Source organism: Nematostella vectensis, chromosome 15, assembly GCF_932526225.1.
Source record: "Nematostella vectensis chromosome 15, jaNemVect1.1, whole genome shotgun sequence".
Lineage (NCBI taxonomy): Eukaryota > Metazoa > Cnidaria > Anthozoa > Actiniaria > Edwardsiidae > Nematostella > Nematostella vectensis.
Genome location: NC_064048.1, coordinates 7,697,651 through 7,719,664, shown reverse-complemented (window position 1 = coordinate 7,719,664; position 22,014 = coordinate 7,697,651). Strand labels below are relative to the sequence as shown.

General features: G+C 40.0%; 1 non-coding gene and 1 pseudogene across 1 annotated transcript; both read left to right on the top strand.

Annotated features, from left to right (window-relative positions):
* Positions 1-10,268: 10,268 nt before the first annotated feature.
* LOC116616835 lies at positions 10,269-13,917 on the top strand. Its single transcript, XR_007306842.1, has 6 exons — positions 10,269-10,679; positions 10,953-11,760; positions 11,994-12,105; positions 12,339-12,608; positions 13,076-13,133; positions 13,658-13,917. It is a non-coding gene; the product is annotated as an uncharacterized LOC116616835 (transcript).
* Positions 13,878-16,655, top strand: LOC125560758 (annotated as a pseudogene).
* Positions 16,656-22,014: the final 5,359 nt, after the last annotated feature.

The window sequence follows — 22,014 nt, the reverse complement described above, 5'->3', positions numbered from 1 at the left end:
GGAGCATCCACCCCCCCCCCGCCCTCAGCCAATCCTGGGTACGCGCCTGCACTACATAAGAACCTGTTGAGCCAAAAAAAATGACTAGGTTCTTTTATAAAGGGTCACTCTTCCATCAAAGCAATATTACATATTCAACCATGCAGTAGAATGTCTATAGCAATGGTCATGTATCAAGTCTCACCACTTTAACCACTGCTCATAGTATTCCAATACAGTAACATGGGCAGGCTTAGTAGGAGCCTGTAAAAAATCAAAACCTATTTCAAGAACTATTTTTGCTTAAATTGTCAGTACCCTTAAACATAAGACTATTTTCACTGAGCTCATTAGAGCGAATATGGGCAAGTTATTAGCATAACATCATCAGTCTCTACAAGTCGCCTGTGATGGGACGGGTGTCCAGGATTGCGTACAAGCTGGTTGTATTCTCTTATTGTGCTCAACCTGGCGGCGCTTCTTTTGGCCACGCCCACCCTCCCATGCAGGATTTGTTTGTGCCATTTTTTATCTCCGCCAGGCCGTCTCCCAAAACAATAGAGCACAATGAGATCAATGAAACTGGGGTCCTATTTTCCCAGACTGAAAAAGGTTTTTTATTGTAGTGACAAATGGCCAAATGGTTATATAAATGCTGTAGAATGGGGGGAGGGGTGGCTCTATGGATCAATACATAACATACATTCAGCACTACAAGTATCAAGCTAAAGAAGAGACAGGGCTATGTGGCAAAGGGTGTATGTATCACAAAGTGTGAGAAGTTTAGGGGAGGGGTGGTTCTATGGACCCATACTAAGCAGAAATTCAGCATTGCAAGTACCATGGCATAGGGCTATGGCAAATGGTGGATATGGTGAAAAGTTAGGGGGAGAGGTAGATAGCAGATACTTAGCACTGTAACTCGAGTAACATGGCAATGGCATAGGGCTATGGCAAATGGGATATATGGTGAAAAGTTAGAGGGAGGGGGGAATTCTATTGACCCATAGCAGAAACTCAGCATTGCAAGTACCATGGCAATGGCATAGGGCTATGGCAAATGGTGGATTTGGTGAAAGGTTAGGGGGAGAGGTAGATAGCAGATACTTAGCACTGTAACTTAAGTAACATGGCATAGGGCTATGGCAAATGGGATATATGGTGAAAAGTTAGGGGGAGGGGTAATTCTATTGACCCATAGCAGAAACTTAGCATTGCAAGTACCATGGCAATGACATAGGGCTATTGCAAATGGTGGATTTGGTGAAAGGTTAGGGGAGCAGTGGTTAGCAAATACTTAGCACTGTAACTCAAGTAATATGGCATAGGGCTATTGCAAATGGTGGATTTGGTGAAAGGTTAGGGGAGGAGTGGTTAGCAAATACTTAGCACTGTAACTCAAGTAATATGGCAATGGCATAGGGCTATGGCAATTGGTGGATTTGGTGAAAAGTTAGGGGGAGGGGTGGTTCTATTGATCCATACTTAGTAGATACTTAGCACTGCAAATAAGTAACAATGGCCAAGGCATAGGCAATGGTGTATTTGGTGAAACGTTTGGGGGAGGGATGGTATCCCACACTTAGCAGATACTTAACACTGCAAATTTTTTTGCTAAGGAATAAGGCTATGGCAAATGGTGGATATGGTGAAAAGTTTAGGGGAGGGGTGTTGAGCAGATGTACTTAGCGCTGCAACACGAGTAACATGGAAATGGCTTAGGGCTATAGCAAAAGAAGGATCTCGTGATGTTGCATTTGGTGGTATGTTGGGGGAGGGGTGGTCTCACATACCATGGCCCAAGGCATAGGATAATGGCAAATGGTAGGTTTAGAGGATATGGTAAAAGTTTGGGGGGAGGGGTGGTTCTATGGACCCATAGTGAAAGCCGCATTGTCACCAGTTCATTTCCGGAGGTCCGACGGAAACCTGAACCGTTAAAAGACAAAAGAATCTATTAAAATCTGAGATATTTAACAGGCCATCCGCTCTGAATTATCAATCACATCCTCAAAGAAACTTCCAATAAACACACTGCTTTCAATATTTTGAAATATTTTTCGCGTTTTCCGTTAAAAATCATCGAATATTGTTACATAAACTGGTGACAATGCGGCTTAAGTCTCTTTCACACTTTGTTTATTCTAGGTGCCTCCTCTCCTACGATTACATCCGAGCCAGACTAATGTATCCCTAACAGCATTTCGTAATTCTGGAATTTTCCAGCAGTAGATGGCGGGATTTGTAGCAGAGTTGGCCAGTACGATCACGGTCGACATCCGCACTAGCCTGGGTGAAAAATAGGCAGTCAAAGACTGCATGTGACTCAAGGTATAATGCATAAGAAACGTAAAGAGTAGAGACTTAAGTGTAAAACAGAGTATGTAAAACTACTAAGAGTATGTAAAACTACTAAGAGTATGTAAAACTACTAAGAGTATGTAAAACTACTAAGAGTATGTAAAACTACTAAGAGTATGTAAAACTACTAAGAGTATGTAAAACTACTAAGAGTATGTAAAACTACTAAGAGTATGTAAAACTACTAAGAGTATGTAAAACTACTAAGAGTATGTAAAACTACTAAGAGTATGTAAAACTACTAAGAGTATGTAAAACTACTAAGAGTTGTGGTGTTCGGCAAGGAACAAAACAAAAAGAAACAGACTCATGGTCTTCCACATTTAATACAAGATGGCGGAACTCTGACATGTGTTCTACCATGGTGCATTGCGCACCTTAACAATCCATAATGCAATGCGGCGGACACTACATCCCCCCCTTACTTAGCATTAAAGTCCATACTAGGAGCTAAATAACTATAACAGCTATAGTAGGGGTCCTACGCATGTATGTAAAACTGAAAAGAAAAATAAAACTAACAAAACTTATTGTAGCACATAATCCTTAAAACGAATAGATTGTTGCCTAGTGCGCGCAGGTCGCTGATTGGCCAGAGAACCAGGAGACGCTGGCATTTCAGCTGTACAATAAAATGTGGACTGGTTCTGGGTCTCAGGTGCGGTTTGGTGTTCCTGCGCGATTTCAGGTGGAGTAGGCAGCATGTCTGCGGCGACTGCTTCCTGTGGTTTGATGAACTTCTTCATTTGTGCTACATTCCTCATCTTCCTATTTCCATCAGAATCCTCCAGTACAACTGCATTACCTGTCTTCTGCAAAACCTTGTAAGCTTCAGGCTCAAAAACTGGAGAGAGTTTGTTCTCGCGGCGAGTCTGTCGCAGCAGTACTTCATCGCCTTCATCAATTCCACTTGGCTTAGCATGTCTTCTAGCATCAGCATACTCTTTCTGTCTGAGTTTTGATAGAGCGTCTCTGTCCCTAAGTTTGTGTTGCCACTCTGACTCTGTCGCTCTATCCTTCGGAATCTTTACACTAGGTAGCTTGTCTCGGAGCTGCCTTCCCATTAGGAGCTCGGCTGGCGAGCATCCAGTTGCGGCATGGTTTGTTGTGCGATACTGAAAAAGGAAATCATCAAGCGCTTTCTTCCAATCATTTCCTTGCAAGTTTGCTATCCGAATCACTTTAAGAATTGTTCTGTTACATCGTTCCACTTCGCCGTTGCTCTGTGGCCAATATGGAATTCCTTTCTTATGTTCTATGCCTAAGAACTCTAAGAAATTCTCAAATTCTTTCGAGGCAAAGGGCGGTCCGTTGTCGCTGCGAACCGTGTATGGTATGCCATGTGTCCTGAATATTCCCTCCAATGCCGTGATGACGTGTGGCGCATCGGTTTTCTTAAGGAGTACTACCTCTGGCCATCTGGAGTAGTTATCCACAACTACCAGCAAGTGGTTTCCTCCAGGTATCTCAGTCAAATCTGTGGCGAGGTCCTCCCATGGTTCTTCAGGTAGTTCTGTTGATCGAACAGGTTCCGGTTTGCCACGTGGTCCAACTAGCTGGCAGGGGTAGCAGGCCTTGATGAACTGTTCAGCCTGTGCATCCATCTGCGGCCACCATAGTTTGCTTCGCAGGCGGGATTTTGTGCGCACCATTCCTTGGTGTCCCTCATGAGCTAAAATAATTGCTTGCTTCCATAGGGATTCTGGTAGCACAATTCGGTTTCCACGCATCACTAATTGTCCGGCAATCCACAACTCCTTTGACACTGCTTTGTACAAGGTACCTGTGAGGCGGGTGAAGTCTCCACTTCTAATTGCTTCGCGTACCAGAATAAGGGTTGGGTCCTTCTCTGAAACAACCTCTACATGCTTTGGGGTCATGGCGACAGGTACTGCGGCCTTTGCAGTGCTAAACACATACTCGCTGGTTGCTTTAGAATCAGCTGTCTGTACTGGACCAACTGGTAAACGACTCAGGGCGTCGGCTGAATTTTCCTTTCCGGAAATGTGCCTGACCACATAGCTGAATTGCTGAAGGTACAACAGCCAGCGTTCAATCCTAGCAGACGGGGGTTTAGACTTTGGACCTAGGACTGAAATTAAGGGTTTGTGATCAGTTAGTATTTCAAAATGGGTTCCATAAAGGAACATGTGAAATTTCTCACAGGCCCATTTGACAGCAAGGGCCTCTCGCTCGAACTGTGAGTAGCGCTGTTCAACCTTACTAAGCTTACGACTTGCGTAGTACACTGGTCGAAATTGACCATCACCAGGTTGTCTTTGCTCTAGTATGGCCCCCAGGCCAACTGGTGAGGCGTCAGTGATAATCCTGGTCTGGGCTCCCTGTGTAAAATAAGACATGACTGGTGCACATGTTAGCAAGTGCTTAATTTGTGCAAATGATTCTGCCTCTTTGGCACCCCATTTCCATTTAGCATTTTTACTGGTAAGATCCCACAGGGGAGCAGAAATGGTTGCAAACTGTGGAATGAATTTGGCACAAAATTGAGCAGAACCAAGGAAACTTCTCACCTCTGATTGGTTGGTTGGTGCAGGTGCCTCGACAATTGCTTCGACTCTTTTGTCAGATAACTTAAGACCATCTGCAGAAATGGTGTCTCCCATGAAATCCATACTCGAGGCTCCTACTACACATTTCTCATAAGTGAGGGTGAGCCCGCTGTCTTGCAGCTTTTGGACAGCTCTTTCCAGGTTCTCGTCATGCTCCTTTTGGTTCCTACCCACTATAAGAATGTCGTCATGCATGTTGAAGGCTCCAGGGCAGTCTTTCAAAACTTGCCATATCAGGTTCTGGAACTTCTCGGTAGCCATGTTCACACCGAAGAGCAATCGACAGTAGCGATATAAACCTGTTGGCGCTGCGAAAGTAGTTATGTCTCGGGACTCTGGGGATAACTCGATTTGATGGAAAGCCATGTTTAAATCCAATTTGGTGAAAATCTTTGCATCTGAGATTTCTTGTAGGGTTTCTTGCATAGTAGGTACTGGGTGTCTTTCTCTTAAGATAGCCTGATTGGCCTGGCGCATGTCCAAACAAATACGAACATCTCCATTTGGCTTTTCGACTGCCACAAGGGGATTGATCCAACTTGTAGGACTGTTTACCTTTTCCACCACACCAAGCTTCTCAAGTTCCTCTAACTTGTCAGCGACCTTCTGCCTGCGACTAAAAGGAATCCTACGCAATGGTTGTGCTACTGGCTTAATATTCTGATCAATATGTAACTTGAGTTTAAAACCTTTAAGCTTGCCCAAACCATGAAAAACATTAGGAAATTTGGCCTTAAGCGCTGCTTTGCTGTTTAACTGAGTATTTATAGCTGAGAAATCTGAGCTACAACTATTAACCTGAACTCCTACTTTGAGTATGCCTAGAGCTTCAGATAATTCACGACCTAACAAAGTTGACGCTTTTCCAGAGACAATGAAAAACTTTGCGCGCTTATCCACATTTGTTTCTGGTACATGCACATTAAGCATACAACTACCCTTAAGATTTAAAGCATCACTAGACGAATATGCAAAAATTTGCTTGCTACTTGGCTTCAAAACAATGTCTCCTTTTGATAAGTCATTGAATGTCCTTTCTGACATAAGGTTACAGCTTGCACCCGAATCAATGATGACATTCTGTATAACACCTCCAATAGATATCTCCATAGTACCAGGCGGTGACTCTGTGTGCGTGCAGAATACATTAAAAACATCTTCTTCCTCTTCGCTATCAGTTTCTTGAACATCAACAGCTTCCACTTGTCTTACATGAGATGGCTTCCTGCCCTTTGATTTTTGTCCAATTGCAGACTATGCTTTTCCAGATGTCTGCTTTGATTTGCAGCAGACCTTGAAATGTCCAATTTTCCCATATTTTTCACATTGGTGATTTTTGCTACATCTGCAGTCAGCAGCTTTATGACCCTGCTTATTGCAACGATGACATCTGCCATCAAACTTGGGACCAGCACTGTCAGGCTTCTGTTGTACTCTCAATTGGTTAACACCACCTTGATCTGGCACAAGAACTAGTGCTTCTTTGTCATGGTACGTGTTGACAATTTCCAGGAGCTTGCTGAGAGTCAGACCTTCCTCACGAAAGAGTTTTGCTTTGAGGGGTTTATCCAATATGAAGGTCAAAATTCTATCTCGAATTTGACTGTCCTTTTGGTCGTTGTACTCGCAGTGTTCGCAAAGGGTTTGCAGTCTAATTGCAAATTGATGAATCCTCTCATCGGGTTTTGGTACAGCTGTCAAGAAGGCTTGCCTGGCCATCGGTACGTTTTTCTTGAGTTTGAAGTGTTGAGTGAGGGAGTCCATGGCTGTTTTATAGTCCTCCCCCTGTTGTTCAGCCGTAAAAGCGTGAAAAATTTCTCGTATTCCAGCTCCTGCTAGGTGAAGAAGTATTGCTCGTTGTTGTTTCGAGTCTTTGATGCCAGATGCAGTGCAGTAGAGCTCAAATTCGGACTTCCAGATTGTCCATCTTTGTTCCAGCGTGGCTGGTTCGCCAATGCAGTCGAAGGCTTTTGGCGTTGGTAATCCTGATAAACAGACGGCCATACCGGCTTTTTTTTGACAGATTTAACTTCAGTATGTGTTTATCCAGTTGTTGATCCCATCCTCGTCGCCAGAATGTGGTGTTCGGCAAGGAACAAAACAAAAAGAAACAGACTCGTGGTCTTCCACATTTAATACAAGATGGCGGAACTCTGACATGTGTTCTACCATGGTGCATTGCGCACCTTAACAATCCATAATGCAATGCGGCGGACACTACAAGAGTATGTAAAACTACTAAGAGTATGTAAAACTACTAAGAGTATGTAAAACTACTAAGAGTATGTAAAACTACTAAGAGTATGTAAAACTACTAAGAGTATGTAAAACTACTAAGAGTATGTAAAACTACTAAGAGTATGTAAAACTACTAAGAGTATGTAAAACTACTAAGAGTATGTAAAACTACTAAGAGTATGTAAAACTACTAAGAGTATGTAAAACTACTAAGAGTATGTAAAACTACTAAGAGTATGTAAAACTACTAAGAGTATGTAAAACTACTAAGAGTATGTAAAACTACTAAGAGTATGTAAAACTACTAAGAGTATGTAAAACTACTAAGAGTATGTAAAACTACTAAGAGTATGTAAAACTACTAAGAGTATGTAAAACTACTAAGAGTATGTAAAACTACTAAGAGTATGTAAAACTACTAAGAGTATGTAAAACTACTAAGAGTATGTAAAACTACTAAGAGTATGTAAAACTACTAAGAGTATGTAAAACTACTAAGAGTATGTAAAACTACTAAGAGTATGTAAAACTACTAAGAGTATGTAAAACTACTAAGAGTATGTAAAACTACTAAGAGTATGTAAAACTACTAAGAGTATGTAAAACTACTAAGAGTATGTAAAACTACTAAGAGTATGTAAAACTACTAAGAGTATGTAAAACTACTAAGAGTATGTAAAACTACTAAGAGTATGTAAAACTACTAAGAGTATGTAAAACTACTAAGAGTATGTAAAACTACTAAGAGTATGTAAAACTACTAAGAGTATGTAAAACTACTAAGAGTATGTAAAACTACTAAGAGTATGTAAAACTACTAAGAGTATGTAAAACTACTCTCCGCAGACAAGTCAAACCTGTCACATGCTCCTGTGCTCTTGTGACGTCACCCTGGTGAAATGCCTCGCGAACAAGAAATTAAATAAGCAGTTCATCAGTTACAGGAAAACTAAATGCTTTGAGACGCAATATGAAATGCACACAGATCAGCACTTACAGAAATAACCTCACTGAATTATGTAGAATAGGGTATCCTTTATCAGAGCCGTAGCAGACCACGTAAGCTTTGGGGGGGGGGGGGGAGCACAATACAGAAACATTAAGAAAATATTAGGGTGCACAGCCACGCCCCTACTGGTCATTTCCTTATGTTTTTTGAAAATATTTGGGGGCATATGCCCCCCAGTGCCCCACCCCTGCTACGGCACTACGGCACTAACACTCATTTTTTATGATGAAAATGTTACAAGATTTTAAATACTGCATGATAGTTACAATCCTCTAAACAGCCGCGTTGAAATTAGCCTGATTTATCAGACGTGATCGTTTGTGATCGTTCGTTTAACTTCCTCTCCTTGAGGAAAACAAATCAAGCTACTTGGAAAGCTGTCTTCAATGTATCTCATTTTTACTTTTAATATTTGGTGACGAAAAAGGCATTTCAATGCTATCCCAGAAAAAGGGAGTCAAAACGAATGATGAATAAACTATTAATCAATATCAAGCAATTATGCAATTATCTAAAATACCAAAGTGCCTTCAATCAAATGGCTTCCAGTCATTGGTTATGTCAATCAATTCAATGGTCGAACCATCTTCCTCAAGTCCATCTTACTCTGCGATTTTGAGAACCGTCAATTTTTAAAATGCTCAAACCGCAGTCCCGTACGTGACAGGGGGTTGGGGGTGCGCAGGACGTGGGTACACAGGGTAGGGGGGCTGCGCAGGGCGCGCGTGCAAATAGTTTCCTGAATCTCGATTTAGGAACGCGCGGGTTCGTTGTTTTGCGAACGCATGAGCAAGAACGGACGAGTGAGTCAGCCAAATAGTTTCCTGAATCTCGATTTAGGAACGCGCGGGTTCGTTGTTTTGCGAACGCATGAGCAAGAACGGACGAGTGAGTCAGCCAAATAGTTTTCTGAATCTCGATTTAGGAACGCGCGGGTTCGTTGTTTTGCGAACGCATGAGCAAGAACGGACGAGTGAGTCAGCCAAATAGTTTCCTGAATCTCGATTTAGGAACGCGCGGGTTCGTTGTTTTGCGAACGCATGAGCAAGAACGGACGAGTGAGTCAGCCAAATAGTTTCCTGAATCTCGATTTAGGAACGCGCGGGTTCGTTGTTTTGCGAACGCATGAGCAAGAACGGACGAGTGAGTCAGCCAAATAGTTTCCTGAATCTCGATTTAGGAACGCGCGGGTTCGTTGTTTTGCGAACGCATGAGCAAGAACGGACGAGTGAGTCAGCCAAATAGTTTCCTGAATCTCGATTTAGGAACGCGCGGGTTCGTTATATGCGTTTTATCTCTGGAAATCATAACAAGAACGTAAACGTTTAGCAGGCGCGTATTCAGAATTAGCTGTGGGGGGAGTGGAGTTTTAATTGAAAATTTTAAAGTACTTATAATAAGTTATTTCTGATGACGAGTATATATATATATATATATATCCATGTAAACCCTCAAAATTAATTGATATAGAAAAAGAAAAGCAGGTATCAAAGACATGTTGCATTGTGAATAAAACTTCATAGGCTAAGAGGTACCCATTAAAGTGAGTAAAATTGTTGGCTTTTTGGAAGAAATCCCCCCATATCAATTTTTTCAATTGGGAGTAGTGGAGTACGCAAGCATAACTCGATTTATGCGTAGCGTGATTTATAATTAGATTTTGGCGCCAAGAATAAGAGAATGATAGAGTAAATTTGTGGGGCTAAAAAAGTTGGGAGTTGCCCCACATGCTTACACTTGTAGTGAAAACTACTTGTCTTCGCCAAATTTTACCGCAGTAGGGTAGCGCCTTTGACACAAGGGCGGTGGACTGGTCGAAAAAAATGGGGGTGGAAGTGTGGGCGGGGGGGGGGGGGGGAGTTAAAACAATTGAAATGGTATAATATTGTCTTTATCAAGCAATCGCAAGCAACGTAAACCGTGCCCGATCGTGTAAAGAAATTGAAATCCATTAAAAAAAGTCTGTTTGTGTGTGTGGGGGGGGAGGGGGGGGGTCAGCAACCCCCCCCCCCCTGTGACATGAACATGATTGTATATGATAAATTGGATTTTTAAAAATGATAATCATACAAAACAAATTTGTAAACAGCCTTGTACTACTGGCATCAATGATGTGTGTGAAGAGAGGCTCATCTATGCATCAAAGACACACAATCCTTCAATTATCATTGTCTGTCATATTTGGTGATTCAACCCTTAAATATGTCTGTGAAGAAAGGTTTCTAACAGAGCTAGACAGATCCTGCGCTGAGCTTTGCCATAAGAGGAGCCCATCAGTTTTAAGAGAAAAGTCCTACCATGAGATGGCAGAGTACGACTTCAAAAAAGTAGTTGGAGAAATGTCAAACCGCTGCCCACTTCTCTACAAAGTGCTAACTACAGTTGCAAAAAAGCCACCAGACACTGTGGAGGCACCAATCTCCCTCTTATATGGGGTACTTATGTACCAAAGAAACCGAGAGCTAAGTCTTGTCCAAAGGGTCAACACCATTCTTCTCACAGAAGGAAATGCAAAGACACAGGTAAAGATCAAGATATTATTATTAACAGTGTCTAATCATACTATGTTCTATCCTATCCCTCCCAAAGCCTTAATGTGTGTAAATGAGGGTCCAAAGGTACCTTTGAGTACCTCTTTAGGCCCAAAATTACAGAAAAAAAAGACAGGTTTAAAACATATATGTTTGCTACTTATGTTATCCCTATCAAACTAGCTGCCCAATGTGCCCTTGCTTTCCCCATAAAAGCATACAAAAATTTATTCAAATGTCAAACATATGTTTGTTGTTTTTCAGCTGATGAATCGTTGTCAGCGTCTTGGCTTTGGACTTTCCCAAAGGAGCAAATAAAACTTGCTTGATGTTGTAGGTGGACATTTTACAGACAAAGTTGTACAAGCAGTCAAAGATGGAAAGAGACTCCAAGGGACAGGTGATAATTGGGATTGCAGGGTTAGGGCACATGACATGCGCAGTGACAATCAGAATAAGGACCTGTATCACTTTGCCTCAAACTTAATCATTGAGAGAATTCCAACAGAAGGCATGTCCCAGAAGGCTCCACAGAGAGATATCAAGACCCTTCCAAACAAGGCCTTCCTGCTTGATGAAAATGAGGTTACAAAGCTGCGAGAAGACTTCAAGGTACTGGTTGCACGTGTCCTTATTGCTGCTATACCAGCCCTCCACTTCCTTAAATCTGTGGTGCCATCACACATACAACACAAATACCAGGAAGAGATGAGCAAGAAGACAGACATCCTCCCTCTTCCTCTACAGCTCAAAGATGAGAAGAAATATAGTGATGTTGTAGACATACTATGTATATATGAGGACACAATTGAAATGGTCTACAAAGAAGCTGGAAAGATTGTTGTCCCAGACCATGCTGGACCTGCCCAGCCAGGTGGTCTTTGTGATGTTCAGTCAGAACCAGACCAACCTGCAGCCCATGTGATCAGGGAGGAACTAGATGACCACATGTTAGGAATAACAGTTCCTTTCAGAGGAGACCAGCTCACCCGTGTCAGGTTTGCTGGAGCAAAAGATCTGAGAGCTGGTTGCCACACCGCAAAAGACCGATTTGATCATTGTTCACCATTTAGTAAGCACTCTCATACCAAGATGTCATTTCTACAGGTACAGTTATAAAAAGTAAGTTTAGTTGCTAGAATTAGCAATGGTACAGGAGTAGAAGCAATCTTCATCATTCTCATTCAAAGCTTTTTATTTCCTCGAAGTTTCGAAACAAAAAATTCAGGTGCCTTGTTTCCACCCACAAACCAGTATAAAAAATACTAACATGCACTGTTGTTTATTATGCTTGTCTTTTTTCAGCTTGTATACAGAAAAATCTCTACTCAGCAGAGTCCATCCGAGAGATTGGGACACTGAAATTCTTCAGGGAAAAGTACAACCGCCGAAACGTTACTCCAGAGAAAGTAACAAGGTAACAGTAAAGCAATAAAGATTTTATACAGCATTGCAAAAAATTTTTTACTAACAAGTATTCGTTAATTAAAAAGAAACATGACAAATAGGGAATTTGGTTTCCTTAGAGCAGTGTTCCACTATCAAACCATTTTTTTGTATATTGGGAAAAAGGATGACACACTATTTAAAAGATTGAAAGTGTTTGAATGATCACTAGTTAAAATCATACTTTTTATGTTATTCTAATAGGTCATATGAAGGGTGTGAGCAATTTCTATTGAGTGTTGGCAAAGCATACATCATAGAGGCTGGCATAGAATTCTTTGGGATGGACACCACCGACAGCCAGCCAACCAGGCACATCCCACCTGCAAGGATCCTCCATCATACAAAAACAGAAAAATTGGGCTACTATGACAATGTGATAGGAGCTTTTGTTGATGAATATGTCATGGCAGACCCTGATGCTGAGCTTGTGGGTCAGACCAGAGGGCTAGAGAAGAGTAGAGAGCAAATGATGTAATGACCCGAAAGCTAGAGAAGAGTAGAGAGCAAATTATGTAATGACCCGAAAGCTAGAGAAAGGTAGAGAGAAAATGATGTAGTTACCACAACTATGCAACATCCCCACCAGCAGACCCTGAAGACAACGAGGAAGCACAAGCTCAACAACATCCAGATGAAAGCATTGACAAAGTCAGTTACACACTAGGATACATTTCATATGGATGGTGTGGTATGTATGTATAATGTTAGCTCTCATTTCTAACACACCTTGGCTGCGGCAATAAGCAAAAAAAAAACATAAAATATTCTTGTAATTTATAGTTAATACTAACTTTAACAAAACGCCTTACTTGCAGATACTATGGGCTGAATGTGATTGAACTTGTTGTATTTCTCATGCAACTGAAGGACACATGTGCCGAGGGTGATGGAGAGGGAAATCACATCAACAACAAGTGACTACTCTTCTACTTCCGCAGTCAAAGCAGCTACTCCAAGTATGCTGTGGAAAGGCTCACCAGTATTGCACAATTAGAGGTAATGTCTTATTGATATTTTTTAAGAATATTAAAGTTGAACCATAGCGGCCCTAAGGACATCTGGAAAAAACTTTTGAAACAATTGATTGGCTTTTTTTTTTTAAATGACAGGTATTAACTAAAACTACATTATCAGTATTTATCCTTTTATGTAATAATTGTTGATGAAATTAAGGACCTCACAGAGGGGTTTCATATTTTCCACCGAGAGGCAGCTACTTTTTTAAATTTTAACTGATAAAATAAAATGACTTCCAGCCCTTACTTACCCATTTCCACCACCTACTCTGAAAAAAACCCCGTGCCAAATATTACCCTTATAATCAATTTAAGATACAGTTAAACCACTATAAAGCAACACTATGTAAAAAAGTTATTCTCTATTTGGCAGTCACTTATTTCAAAGTCAAAGTAAACATAAAAATGTATCTTATTTGTTTTACATAGAGTAATTGCAGGTCAAAATAAATGTGTTTTGACTTTTCTTAACCTTTCCATGTCTATAATATTACTGTTTTATAGGGCTTCCTTTGCAAGCTACCTTTCCAGCAGGGAGTCAACCACTTTTTAAAGCCCCATAATGCTTTTAATAACATTTTTACAATCCTTTATTTCCAGGCTCTCCTGTCAGAGGAAACCGCACATCGCGTCAAATGGGGACGATCCGTGAACTGGTCTGGTGGGAGAGGGAGGAACAGCACAAGAAATCTGTAACAAGACGAGCAAGAACATCGTTAAGAGCATGGGGGCTAACAAGACAGAGAAGGCCATGGTCAGAGCCTCAAGGCAGCAGCTGGCGTCAAGGCCATTTTGGATAACTTTGCCAAAAAATCCACTTACACAACTCTTCTCGCCATTCCACCGTGAGTTCGGAAGCAGATGAGCAAGGGATGGTCTGGGATTTGAGAAAACTTCGGCCATTTCAGCCAGTTCATGCAAGAGCCCACAGCCATTTCAAGGATATCCAGATCACACCACTTGCAGATCTGGATATGGATTCTCTTCATGGATGGATCTGCAAGCACAAGAAACACATCATTTTTCCTGCTATACAGGTGAAGACAGGTTATTTTTTAAAGGACTAAGTAAATCAATTCTACAATATACTGAAACAACTGAAACAGGGAGTAACAAAGGAAAAAATTCTACAAGATGTACGGGACAGTGTATCAACTAAGAACATAGGCAGACACCACATTCTGGAGCGTAAAGACATCCAAAACATTGAAAGAGCATATGGGCTGAAAGATGTTCAACGTCATCCAAATGACCAACAAAGTGTGCTTACATGGATAACAGAGTGGAGTTTAGAGGATAATAACCCTGTATTGTACTATAAACTACAGGGGCAGATAGCAGAGGAAGGGTATGACCTACAGAAATCCGATTTTTTTATTGTTTTGCAAAGTCAAATTCAAAAAAATATGCTGACAAGATTTGGCCACAAAGGCATTTGCTGCGATTCAACTCATGGCACAAATGCATATGACTTTACACTAACAACAATATTAGTCATGGATGAGTTTGATCAAGGTTTTCCTGTGGGATGGTGTTTGTCAAGTCATGAGGACTTTCACCACCATGACAATATTTATTAGGGAAATTAGAAAAAACTGTGGGGTCATACAGTCCAAGTTTTTTTATGAGTGACATGGCCCCACAGTTCTACAATGCTTGGATAGCCATATTGGGAGGCCTCCACCCTGCTAAGCTTATATGCACCTGGCACACTGACAAAGCTTGGCAGTTAGAACTCAGAAGAAAGATAGGTAGTAAGCAGGTTCAAGAGGAGGTGTACAAAATGATGAGGACTGCCCTCCAAGAAACTAATGAAGATGTTTTTAAGAAACTGCTTCTAGCTCTTCTAAACTACCTGGGCTCAAAAACAATAGAATTCTATGAATACTTTAGAAAAGACTGGGTGCCAAAGAAAAAGGAATGGGCATACTGTTATAGAAAAGGAATGGGGATAAATACAAACATGTATGTGGAAGCCTTCCACAGAGTGTTCAAAAGGGTGTATCTCAAAGGGAAAGTAAACAAATGTGTAGATACATGTTTGGTAAATCTCAGCAGTATGTGTGGGACAAGGCCTTCAATAGGATGATAAAAATGACAAAAGGAAAATTAAGCTATCGAATAAACAACATTTCTAAGAGACACAAACAAAGTTTGCTTATGTCCCCACAAAATGCTGTCACTGTAGGAGATGGAGTATGGTCTGTTTCATCAGACGACAACAAACATGTAAACAGAGTAGTTTTGCATGCAATTTGTTGCCCGGAAGATACTAAATGCAAGGTGAGATGTAAAGAATGCAATATTTGCATTCATCAGTCTCAATGCACCTGTCCAGACTCCCTCATAACAACAACAATATGCAAGCATATCCACCTGGCAAAGAGACTGGCCGAACAAAAAGAAAATGAGCATAAAAAAGTCAATTAGAAACAAATTTAGACCAAGAAATAGAATTCCTGGCCAAATGTGTAGAGTCCAAAAAACCTGATGTGGATTCAGCCAAAGAAAGAATAAAGGAAGGACTTCTCCAGTTATTAGAGAAAGTGGATTGCTGTCACGCAGCAAGTATTCTAAAACAGCTAGAAAAGGACTTGACAAAAACACAAAATCTGCTTACGGCCTTAATAAAAAAAAAGACTGATACAATCCCTCTGGCAAATAACAAAACTGCTCCAGCAAACAAGAAAATGGAGACGCAGAGGTTCTACTCAACAAAAAGAAAACTAAAAAAAAAGACTACATGTATTGTTAGAAGTGTCTGGTTTTGCTTGCAGATAACAATACCAACAAAATTGCGTGTTACAGTTGTGAAAGGGTACTTGACTGGTAAGCTTATCAGATTAATAAATTCTCAATAACAACAACAACACTACCAATTAACTTTGAAAAATTAGTCACATCTTTTGAACACAAAAATATTTTGTTGGTTTCCTGTGAGTCCACTACATCAAACTTTGTGTTATCTTTGTGTTCCAGGATGTGTGCAAAACCTGCTGGCAACAACTGGATGTGCAAGGACTGCCTAGAGTCTGCATCGAAAAAGCAGAAACTTGTATAGAAGTCTATCCAATAATTTATTACTAGGGTCCCAGCATGCATAGGCAATGGCAACCTCATAAAATGGAAGGAAATTAGGTTGAACTTCATTGAGCATAAATTTACAAGTTTTATTTGAATATTGTTCTGTATAATCCTGTTTATAATATTTCTAAGTGTTTGGTTGTTTTATTTGAGAATTGTTACGGGGCGACAATTCTGCTATTAATCCTTGTTCGCACTGAAATTGTCTAAAAACCCAAGCTACTACTTGGTTGAAGAGTAGTTGCTATCACCTTGATGGATACATATCTTCAATACCATTTATCCTACTGTAGGCTGATGCTACGTCCTGTACAGACTGGTGTAGGGGACAATGGGTAATTAAAATGAAGACTGCCATATAATTGAGACATTATTTTAACAAGTTTTTGCTTGAAATTAAATGCCTGGCCAAAGCTGAGAGGTTTGCATGTCTTGAATGGATACAAATATATGAGTAGTACGATATTAGTTTTTAGTGCTGTGGTTTATGGATCTTTCATGCAGAAATCGATCCGGTATCCAAAAAAATTGACCTTACTGTTTTACCGTTGAAACCTTATCAATTTGAAAAAAGAAATATAACTATCAAAATACTACTTAAAGTTAAGATAGAAACATATAAAATACAACCTTACTTAATTTTGGGGGGCGATAAAAAGGAATGGATCTTTTTCAGTTATACAGGAATCGATCTTGATCGATGAAATGGAGCTTTTCGCCACTTAATAAAGTACACTCATACGTTCTCTACTATGCAGGTTGGGACCTGATCTTTTATAACAGCTAACAATCCTATTAACTTATATGATATAAGCAACGTGTTCAAATATTGTGATACCTTAAATCTGTTAATTATCGAACTCACCTCGTGTGCACAAAAGTCTTGATACTCAGCTTCTTTTTTCCAACCTCAAAGTGAAGAGACACTCGACAAAAGATCCTTCGAGGACGGTAAAAAAAAGGTATTTTCAAATGTCTAACATCTTTGCTCGTGCCACAAAACGCAAAATAGAAGAGTAAAGTATCATCAAACAAACAAATTTCTCTATTCCGTCCCACGTGTGGAACAGCTTTAACGATGTTTGGCCGATGACCGCTCGGTGGGTATCGGCATACCGTCGGAAGACTATTGCTCTCTTGACCAATCGGGAACTGGATCGATTCCTGCATTTAGCCGCAAGTTGTTCTTCAGCTAGACGCCATATTGAAAATTACCCAGAAGACCCTGGGGACGACATTGTTCGAAGCTCTGAAACCACGTATTTCTATCTCGCTTCGCTCAAAAACTCTTGGAGCCTCTGGTTTCCAGGGTATGCTTTTCAGCACGACATCTAGTGAAATTGTGTGTGAAAAGTTAGATGCAAGCAAAAAGTCGCCGGGAGATCCATATGTAGATTTAAAGCTGTTGCTCATATACAGTGCGTTTTTCTGCGTTGTCATCATCCAAGATGGCGGAGGCTCGAGACCCCGCAGAACCAGCCAGCACTGAAAACACTTTCAAAGAACATAAAGACCTGTATAAAAAAGTCATGGATCAGAAGAAGAAAAAACAAGTCGAATCTCGTGATCTACTAAAGCTAGCGGGACTAACAGCTCAATGCCAACAAGGCGGAAAACTTCCGGTTTGCGTTCTTTGCCAAGACACAACGAAGAAAATTAATCAGCTTGGTCATTATTTCCCTCACTCGATTTTGGAAGAAGCTGGACAAACGGAGTTTTGTAATTTCCGTCTAGGAACTAGCGGGCCAGTAAGCGAAATGGGATTTAGAGCTTTCTGTCAAGACTGTGAAATGAGGTTTGGTTGGGGTGAGACTCACCTAAATCAAGAGTTTTACGAACCCTTTTTAAAAGATGACTCTGTAAAGAAAGTCAAATGCAAGCTGGATTCAGGTTTTCCTTGGCTCTTTTTTGCAATGGCATCAATAATATGGCGTTGCATGTGTTTCAGTATAGACTCGGATAAGGTTTTTGAAGCATGGAAAGACATCCGCAAAGTCCTTCTGAACTACAAGAAGAACGAAGGAACAGGGATTGTAGAGGTTGACAAAGGCGTTACAAATAACATTGAGAAGACGCTAAAACTGTACCTTATTTCTCCCAATCATGAAATTGATCAAAAGTTGAAGGGTGCTCCGGAAAAACATAAAAATTTCTATAGAACTTTCCATGCTTTCTTTGAACTGCCAGAAAATCATTTGAAAAAAAAAGTCATAAGTGGGTGTGCCTTAATGGGACCATTGCACATCGCTTTTGTTTACAGTAAAAGCCAAGAAATTTTAGAATCGAAGAAATTTAACGAGTGTTTTGGATTTGATCAACTTGACAAACACAGCAGATTGACTGCTAAAACTGGACATTTCACCATTGAAGAAAAAAAATCAAGATACTATCCTGTTGATTGGTATGAGAAAATAGTTGACAAGCTAGCAAATGTTCCGTCTCAATGTCTTCGTGCACCAAGCCAGGAAAAACCTGTTGAAGGTAAAGTGGAAGAAGGTCAGTGCTTGTCTATACTGCCAAAATATGTATCTTATGATAATAGAGGCAATAAGTTTAATTATCCAACAGAAATATATCAGCACTGTACATCTTTCAACATACCACCCCAGACCATCCCAGTCCAAACCCCTTTCTTTTATATACAAAAAGTATACAGGGGAAAAGAAGAGATTCTTTTTGTAGCTATCCCTAGAGGTTTGAAGAATGGGGGCTACGTTGCCCTGGCTCTTACTTTTTCTGGTAAGAAGCTGGGCTACCTTAAAGGGCTTCCATCTAAAAGTATGAAAGAAAGAGTTGTAAAATGGGTTGATCTTACAAAACCGCCATTTTTGAAGCAAATCAGGATTGTGTGTGATAAATTTTGTGTTTTTGATACACATGGTGAATCATGTCCTCTTAAGAAATAATAACTTTCCTACTAAGGACGTCTGGTTATCCAGGGTGTATGAAAGGCCTAAATTCTGCAACTGAATAGTCCCACACATTCAGATATTTCAAAGCATTATTAGAATGAATGAACTTTTGACGATCAAATACCAAAACCTCAAAATCTAGATCTTTTAGAGACCTTCTGCATTAGAATTTCCAATATGAATTATGTTCTTGCAGTACCAAGTAATGAAAAGCATCAGAATTGCTAGATGCAGTGACTTGACAAAAAGGGGCTAAGAGATCACAAATTTCAACCCCTCGCCTTAGATTTCAGAGCAAAAGTACAATAAATGTATTCACACTCCCTTGCTATTTCAGCATTTTTAATACTTTTCAAATTAGTTGCATTAGGAATAAGGGCACACATTGCATTGCCATATTAGAATCTTCAAATTGGCCTTTTTAAAGATGGGGGTCCTGTGTATTTTTTTATTTAACAAGGGTATATTTAACAATATAAAAAAGCTGCAAAAATTGACAAGATATGAAGCTTAAACCACAGACCAGCTTTCATACATTAGAGTGGTTTTCAAAATCCCATGCAACAATAGTGTAATTGTGTAATAGTAAAGCCAGGACAAAAGAGAACAAAGACATTACAGTGTATTAGTACTAAAAAACTGAATAGTATTTCACAGGTTTTTGAAAACCACTCTATATGGAAAATGACTCGTGGATATGGTGGAGTACTCAACTTTCATAAGTTTTATTCTAACATGAGCCCATTTTTGCCTTACATGACCCATTTATTTTTGAAAAAAGGAAATAGCATTTTATAATAGTATAATTTTTTTTTAATAATATGGTTGTTAGATTTATTGCTTCCTTTGCTTCATAGAATGCTTACACTATGTCCATAAGATAAAATCTGAATACATAGTCATAGTTCTTATTTAGTTACTATTTTAGACAAAGTTCTAGCATTTCATTATTTCCTTAGTTGTACTTGCCTTTTTTTAAACTGTTCTGTTTGATTAACCAGAACAGTTTAGTTACTACTACCAGAGTAGTAGTAACTAAACTAGTAGTAACCAGGGTAGTAACTTATTAGTTTTATTTCCTGGGTATAGGTAAAGCACTCATACTAGATTTAATGTATTTCTATAAATAAATATTTTCTTAAAATTTGATTTGTGTCTTTTGGTGTAGTAAGACTTAAGGTTATTAAAATGTCACCCACCAATTTACAGAGTCTGAGTCTATCTCTGGATTACAGGGAATTTGAAACATCAACTATTACCTGAGCACAAATGGACTATGGAGGGAGTACGCCATAAAGCCAAAAAGGGACCATTTATGAAAAAAGGAATAATATTTTTAATCAAATCAAATGACTGGGCTCAAAAAGCCAAAAAAAAAACTCAGTCCATTTATACACATAGCGATTGACAAATACAGGTACAAGGGTGGGGTGCTGCTTGGGGGAGAGCCCCCCTCCCTGTCCATAAGTAATTAATAGATTTTCTATTATCATTATTTGTAAAGTAATATGCTTTTAAAGTATGTTTAGCTAGATTATGTGTTTTTTGAACTGCCTTCCCTCTGCAAAAGCCAGGAAACATTTAACTTTGCAAAAACCTACATTTTTTAAAAAAATTTTTGTCTCATTGTTTTAAAAAAAATAATAAAGTAAACTCCATGAGAGATTTGATTACCCCCTTAACTATCCAGTTAAGTAGGCCTGATAATCAGGAAGATTCAACACTGTCCCACATTTGTCATTTATAAGAACCTATAGGCAAAAATTTTGGATTTTAATACCCCAATACAGGCACAGGGTGCGAGTGCACTCCCAAATGTGGGTAATTTCTTATTAAGAAATATTAATATGCTTTTGCTTTTTCCTGATACCTATGACTGAGCATCCACCCCCCCCCCAACCCTCAGCCAATCCTGGGTATGCACCTGCAATATATAAGAACCTGTTGAGCCAAAAAAAATGACTAGGTTCTTTTATAAAGGGTCACTCTTCCATCAAAGCAATATTACATATTCAACCATGCAGTACAATGTCTATAGCAATGGTCATGTATCAAGTCTCACCACTTTAACCACTGCTCATAGTATTCCAATACAGTAACATGGGCAGGTTTAGTAGGAGCCTGTAAAAAATCAAAACCTATTTTAAGAACTATTTTTGCTTAAATTGTCAGTACCCTTAAACATAGGACTATTTTCACTGAGCTCATTAGAGCGAATATGGGCAAGTTATTAGCATAACATCATCAGTCTCTACAAGTCGCCCGTGATGGGACGGGTGTGTCCAGGATTGCGTACAAGCTGGTTGTATTCTCTTATTGTGCTTAACCTGGCGGCGTTTCTTTTGGCCCCGCCCGCCCTCCCATGCAGGATTTGCTCATGCCATTTTTTATCTCTGCCAGGCCGTCTCCCAAAACAATAGAGCACATTGAGATCAATGAAACTGGGGTCCTACTTTCCCAGACTGAAAAAGGTTTTTTATTGTAGTGACAAATGGCCAAATGGTTATAAAAATGCTGTAGAATGGGGGGAGGGGTGGCTCTATGGATCAATACATAACATACATTCAGCACTACAAGTATCAAGCTAAAGAAGAGACAGGGCTATGTGGCAAAGGGTGTATGTATCACAAAGTGTGAGAAGTTTAGGGGAGGGGTGGTTCTATGGACCCATACTAAGCAGAAACTCAGCATTGCAAGTACCATGGCAATGGCATAGGGCTATGGCAAATGGTGGATATGATGAAAAGTTAGGGGGAGAGGTAGATAGCAGATACTTAGCACTGTAACTCGAGTAACATGGCAATGGCATAGGGCTATGGCAAATGGGATATATGGTGAAAAGTTAGAGGGAGGGGGGAATTCTAT